Genomic DNA, 7,500 nt, shown 5'->3' with positions numbered 1-7,500 from the left:
CATGGCGAACATTTGCTGCATTGAACATTAAAGTTCCACTTCGCTCTCCCCTACGTGGGTCTGAGCTTCACTCTCAGGGAAAAAATATGCCACATTGGTTAGGGAAACCCGGTTTCATCACGCTATGTGCCCTGCACCACCAGCTTAGCGTGAATGCTTCGAGTTTCCCTAAGAAGTTCGATTGGTCTTGCAGAGTTTAAAGACAACGAAGCTTAGTTTCAAGCAATGATTTAATATACGCGTATTAAAAACCCTTAACTGTTACAACTTTTATGCTTGAAACCATCGCAACGAAGTCTTTGGGTCCGTAGACCCGTGATGTACTGCTCCAGGAAACGTTTTGAAAGAGTGGAAACTCAAAATCATAGGTTAAGATCATCGGCAGAACCCACCAGACACCACTTTTGCTTCATAAGTTCGGCCTATAGTCATATGACGATTTTCATCGGGGAGGGGACGTATGACCCAAACGGGGGCTTATATGACCCACGGACACTGCAAACCATGCTCCTACGACTAAATAGAGGTTAAAACTACGATTTGGTGAAATCTTCATTTTTGACCTCGGAGCAAGGTACCTTCCCTATAGTAGGCAATGAGTAAATGATCATAATCCCAGGAGGGCAAAAAATGGGAACCCGAGAGGAAAGCGCTGTTGGCGCGCCTAAGCTAGTGGCCCGTAGAGTAAAAAGGGTACCCCCAACAAAGTTGTCGTTTCACGTTCTGGTTTCACTTTTCATCATCTAGGGTGCGTTCCTGACACGTTTTGAGGGGTTTTAGCAAAAAAAAATTTTTCGACTACTCGAGCTCTCTGGCCCGTTCGGTGCACATTTTTGAAAAAAGCTAGGGAGCTGCCCCTAGGTTCGGGGTGTCACAAAATGTTGAAAAGTGGTCGAAAAACCACTATCCAGAATCGGATGTAGAATCGTTAGACGAACTTAAAATTGTTCTACGACACCCATCTGCGACGTTTAGTATTCGAGATATGGCCCGTCCTAGGTCTGACCAAGCAATTTTTGTTCCGCGCACTTTGTGCACCGTACACTTTGATGTTTGTATGAAAAAGTACCCTACCTAGGGACGCGTAGAGCAAATTTGTACCCCCGGGCATGTTGTCGATTGACGTTCTGGTTGCACTTTTCATCATCTAGGGTGCGTTCCTGACACGTTTTGAGGGGTTTTAGCAAAAAAAAAATTTTCGACTACTCGAGCTCTCTGGCCCGTTCGGTGCACATTTTTGAAAAAAGCTAGGGAGCTGCCCCTAGGTTCGGGGTGTCACAAAATGTTGAAAAGTGGTCGAAAAACCACTATCCAGAATCGGATGTAGAATCGTTAGACGAACTTAAAATTGTTCTACGACACCCATCTGCGACGTTTAGTATTCGAGATATGGCCCGTCCTAGGTCTGACCGAGCAATTTTTGTTCCGCGCACTGTGTGCACCGTACACTTTGATGTTTGTATGAAAAAGTACCCTACCTAGGGACGCGTAGAGCAAATTTGTACCCCCGGGAATGTTGTCGATTGACGTTCTGGTTGCACTTTTCATCATCTAGGGTGCGTTCCTGACACGTTTTGAGGGGTTTTAGCAAAAAAAAAATTTTCGACTACTCGAGCTCTCTGGCCCGTTCGGTGCACATTTTTGAAAAAAGCTAGGGAGCTGCCCCTAGGTTCGGGGTGTCACAAAATGTTGAAAAGTGGTCGAAAAACCACTATCCAGAATCGGATGTAGAATCGTTAGACGAACTTAAAATTGTTCTACGACACCCATCTGCGACGTTTAGTATTCGAGATATGGCCCGTCCTAGGTCTGACCGAGCAATTTTTGTTCCGCGCACTGTGTGCACCGTACACTTTGATGTTTGTATGAAAAAGTACCCTACCTAGGGACGCGTAGAGCAAATTTGTACCCCCGGGCATGTTGTCGATTGACATTCTGGTTGCACTTTTCATCATCTAGGGTGCGTTCCTGACACGTTTTGAGGGGTTTTAGCAAAAAAAAAAATTTTCGACTACTCGAGCTCTCTGGCCCGTTCGGTGCACATTTTTGAAAAAAGCTAGGGAGCTGCCCCTAGGTTCGGGGTGTCACAAAATGTTGAAAAGTGGTCGAAAAACCACTATCCAGAATCGGATGTAGAATCGTTAGACGAACTTAAAATTGTTCTACGACACCCATCTGCGACGTTTAGTATTCGAGATATAGCACTTTGTAGGTCTGACCGAGCAATTTTGTACTGAAATGTATGGTGAACATGTAATTCATTAAATAACATTGACTTGCATCGTGCCCTACTTCATCGGCACAGCTGTTATTGACTATCTTTAGTGGAAATGGATTGAGTTTGACCATTTTAAGCCCATTTCCTATGCCGTGCACCAACATTGTGTACCGATCAGGGAAAGTACGCTACGTACGCGTTCATGGATGTCGATGTTGGTACAAGTTGCCTTTCGGGATAGCCGTGCACCAAAACTGTGTACCGATCAGGGAAAGTACAAGACGGAGGGTGCAGCTCGAGCGTACGCGTTCATAGATGTCGATGTTGGTACACTTGCACCAAAATTGTGTACCAATCAGGGAAAGTACAACACGGAGGGCGCAGCCCGGGCGTACGCAATCATGGATGTCCATGTTGATACAATCTACGTGTACGTACCTAGTTTTTGTAGGAAAAGTTGCAATTAAGTGCTTGCATGCTTAAAATGCTCATCTCAACCGGTCACCTTTTGGCCTGCCCTTTTATAACAGAAACCTAGAAAGATACTCGAGATTTTTGTGTTTTTCCATTCGCCCGGGACGACGAAATGAGCTATGTGCACATCGTGCAGAAAATTGTCTTCGCCACGCATGTTTTTGTCCATCCACTCATATAATCACCCGCATTTGTGTTCAACACGGACGGCGCAGCCCGAGCGAACGCGTTAATGTTTATGTTTGTACACACTGCTTGTACGATTCTAGGATTTGGTAATTGCGTCACAGTGCCCGACCGTCGCGGACACCATTCTTGGACAGAAGTCCTAGTACGTAGAGTACTTTCCCTAGGTATGTGCTCGTTCGTGACTATCGTTGCGTGCTTACGGACACGCTTTGGTATGTTTACCATACAAGGTTTACTAGGGAAACCTGGGAAGGACGCTTGCCCTCCCGTCGCGGACACCATTCTTGGAAAGAAGTCCTAGTACGTAGCGTTCCTTATTTTACTTGATCAGTTTGTAATGCATTCGCTTTGTTCCATCGACTTCTGCTACTGCTCACTAAGGGGTGTTCGTTTGCGATGTGTACGATAAGCAACTGTCTATCGTAACCAGCAGTTAATCAACACTTTTTACCCAAGTCATAGCAACATAGAGTACTTTTCCTAATCGGTACACAATTTTGGTGCACCTCTAACCTCGCCGGCACTTTATCGTTACGTTTTGTGCACAACCTAGGGACGTGGTGTAAGTTTCATGATTTTTATGTTTGATTTGGTTTATTATGATTGAAAAATACGCTACGTCCCAGAAATTGGAGCTCGACTACTTCCTCCATGTGGCGAAAAAAGTTACTGGGCAACGCCTAGCTTATGCCCCATTTGTACTTCAATTTTCATTATCAGGTTTGAAAAATACGCTAAGTCCCAGAAATCTGAACTCGAATACTTTTGCCACGTGGCGCCAAAAGCTACTGAGAAACGCCTAGCCTTTTACCCATTTATAATTTAGTTTTCGTTATAAGTTTTGAACAATACGCAAAGTTCCAAGAATCTGAACTCGAGTACTTTTTACATGTGCCGCCAAAAGCTACTGAGCAACGCCTAGGTTGATACATTTTTGGTACATGGAGTGTATGCATGCAGGCGTACTGCCGTGCTAGACCGGAAAATCGATCTTGCTACTAGAACGTAAAGTAATTCCCCTAGATAGGTGCTTTTGCATGCCTCTGATCGACGACCATGCAACGTGCGACACGCGTAGCTAGGCTTCCCCAAACAAATTTCCTAGAATAGCACCAAATTGCACACTTTCAGGGGTATATTTTGGTACCGTGTACCGTGCATGGTACAAGTATCAGTAGCTCGTGCAATTTATTTTGCATCGTGTTGCGGTTGCTGGTGCGTCGGGATAGGAGTGTTTCGAGACTTTCGCCAAGCGTTGGTGCCATTTGGTGGATAATTAATGTTCTAGCCACAATAAACGTGCCACATAATGCCAATAAGGAAAAAGCCGATTTCTAGGAACTTCCAGTCAGAATGTTTGCCATCAGCGCTTTCCTGTCGAGTTCAGGATCTGGGACTTAGCGTTTTTTTTCCACGATCCAATCCAACGACCAGATCGTGAATAAACAATACATACAACAGTGCATCCCTTTAAAGTAGGAAAAAGCCGAATTCTAGGGAGCTCCAGTCCAAAAGGTTGTCATCAGCGCTCTCCTCTCGAGTTCAAGATTTGGGACTTAGCGTTTTTTTCGCGATCCAGCCAAAAGACCAGATCGTGAAATAAACAATTAATATAACTGTACTAGTACATCCCTTCAACTGAAGCAAGTGCACCATACATGACCCGTACGCCAATCATCCATGCACATGACACGTCAACTAAGTCAACACATGACACAACTTGGACAACTGACGGGTAAGTAGGTCATCTCGTACACGACGACACATCGACCAAACCAGGTCAACACGTCACATGCACAAGACATCCTACTACCAAGGCCGACCACCTCGACACACAACGTGTTAACCGAACATGGTCTACAACACCATCATGTGCAAGGCAACCGGCCCAAACGGATCAACTTATACAACTTGTAACGAGCATGTGTGTAAGCTTACTGGTTTGGTCGGCACGTTTCTCACATCAAGACAATCAAGTCCAGAAGGAGGCACGCCGACAAGCTCACTAGTGTTACGTGTTCCGCTCCATACCGTGTCAAGTCACTCGTCTGACACGGAAGTAGCCAGCTCTTGTCCACTAGTGTTAAGGAACGGTCTCCAGACCAAGTCAAGTCACTCGTCTGACAAGGAAAGAGCACGCACCAAGCTTCACCAGAGCACGGTACCACGGTCCCCAGACCAAGATGGTTCGTTATGCCATCGAGGAAGGGGCACGCGATCCCTTGCTACACTCAACTAAGTACACTCTTGCTCTCACAAAAGTATCCCCTGTGTCGACGTGGTCCCCAGACCAAGACGAGCTTGCGCACATCGAGGAAGGGGCACACGGACAAACCACCAAGCATGGGTCGCCTGAGAGGATCGATGCGAACGCATCTCTACAACTCGCAGCTCCCAGCCTGAAGTCCCGTCGTTTGCGGGCGGTTGATAGGTGTCGAAACTAGGTATATCCACGTTGGGCAGAGCTCAAGCCAACGGCGTTCCCAGTTACGGTACTAACACGTGCAGCGAACTCCACTCGTTGCGGCCTAGGTATAGCGGGATGAGACGCCGGGCTGCAGACGCAGACTCCAACGGATCTCAGAGGGTTGTTAGGCCCGCTAGCTTCCGAACACCTAATGGGTTTGAGAAGCGCTATCAGCTCGGATTGGCTACGACCTTAGAGGCGTTCAGGCATAATCCAGCGGACGTAGCGTCATACCAAAGTCCGGTCGGACTAGTATTGAGCCAGTGGTCCGTACCTGTGGTTCCTCTCGTACTGCACAGGAATTCCGTTAAGATAGCGACTATAAGCACACACCAGTAGGGTAAAACTAACCTGTCTCACGACGGTCTAAACCCAGCTCACGTTCCCTTGAAAGGGTGAACAATCCTACGCTTGGTGAATTTTGCTTCACAATGATAGGAAGAGCCGACATCGAAGGATCAAAAAGCCACGTCGCTATGAACGCTTGGCGGCCACAAGCCAGTTATCCCTGTGTGAGTGTCAAACGTGAGGTCGTACTGTACCGACACGTTGTGTTTGGGCTCCGAAAAAAGGACTTAAAAACAGTGCAAAATCGTCGTTAATCGACTTTAATAGTGTGAAAAACGTGCTCAGGGCACCTGATTTACCCTTTAAGAGCGTTATCAAGTGTTTTTAAGGCGAAAATTCAACAAAAATCGTGCATTTGTGTTTGATGCCTATGAACCCCCCACCATGTGTTTGTGTGACATGGTGTAAAAGCAGAAAATCGAAAAAAGTGCCCAAAAAGTGCCAGAATTGCACGATTTTAGTGTAAACAGTGCATCTGAGCACGAAAAAAGGTGTTAAGAAGTGATCCGCGCATGAAAAAACCACAAAATTGTGAAAAAAAAAAGTTTTGCGTCATCCAGCCCATACTGGGCCAAGTAATCGCCGGATCTGTGTTTTCAGCGATATAATTTGCCCAGATTCTCGCCGGGTGTGGTTTTTAAGGCCATCGGGCGGCCAAAGAACGTTCATCCAGTGAAAACCGATCGAAAATCGGCCGTTTTGTGACCGAAAAAAGTGAAGTAATATTTAATATTATTCGGTGAACAAATTTACGAAAATTCGGTTCCAGGTGAAATTGGGTGAAATTGGGTGGGTTGACTGTACGGCCCCTGACGGCCCCTGAGTTAAGGTGCCGTTACACGAGTAACCATAGTTTAGGTGACCATCGACGTGCGGAAAATTTTTGTGACATCGGCCTATTGCGAATGCTCACCGTGTGTTTGTGTGACGTGGTGCAAAAGAAGAAATTCGAAAAAAGTGCCCAAAATGTGCCTGAGTTGCACTATTTTAGTGTAAACAGTGCATCTGAGCACGAAAAAAGGTGTTAAGAAGTGATCCGCGCATGAAAAAACCACAAAATTGTGAAAATAGTTTTGCGTCATCCAGCCCATACTGGGCCAAGTAATCGCCGGATCTCTGTTTGCAGGGATATAATTTGCCCAGATTCTCGCCGGGTGTGGTTTTAAAGGCCATCGGGTGGCCAAAGAACGTTCATCCAGTGAAAACCGATCGAAAATCGGCCGTTTGTGACCGAAAAAAAGTGAAATAATATTTAATATTATTCGGTGAACAAATTTACGAAAATTCGGTTCCAGGTGAAATTGGGTGGGTTGACTGTACGGCCCCTGACGGCCCCTGAGTTAGGCATCGGTTGTCAAACGGCCTGACAGCTCGGACGGACCGATCGTTAAGGTGCCGTTACACGAGTAACCATAGTTTAGGTGACCATCGACGGGCGGAAAATGTTTGTGACATCGGCCTATTGCGAATGCTCACCGTGTGTTTGTGTGACGTGGTGCTAAAGAAGAAATTCGAAAAGTGCGCAAAATGTGCCTGAGTTGCACTATTTTAGTGTAAACAGTGCATCTGAGCACGAAAAAAGGTGTAAAGAAGTGATCCGCGCATGAAAAAACCACAAAATTGTGAAAAAAGTTTTGCGTCATCCAGCCCATACTAGGCCAAGGTTTCGCCGGATCTCTGTTTTCAGCGATATAATTTGCCCAGATTCTCGCCGGGTGCGGTTTTTAAGGCCAGCGGGTGGCCAAAGAACGTTCATCCAGTGAAAACCGATCGAAAATCGCCCGTTCTGTGACCGAAAAAATGA

The sequence above is a fragment of the Anopheles coluzzii genome (genome assembly GCF_943734685.1).
Source record: "Anopheles coluzzii chromosome X unlocalized genomic scaffold, AcolN3 X_unloc_20, whole genome shotgun sequence".
Taxonomy (NCBI): Eukaryota; Metazoa; Arthropoda; class Insecta; order Diptera; family Culicidae; genus Anopheles; species Anopheles coluzzii.
Note: the sequence above shows the minus strand (reverse complement) of the source record.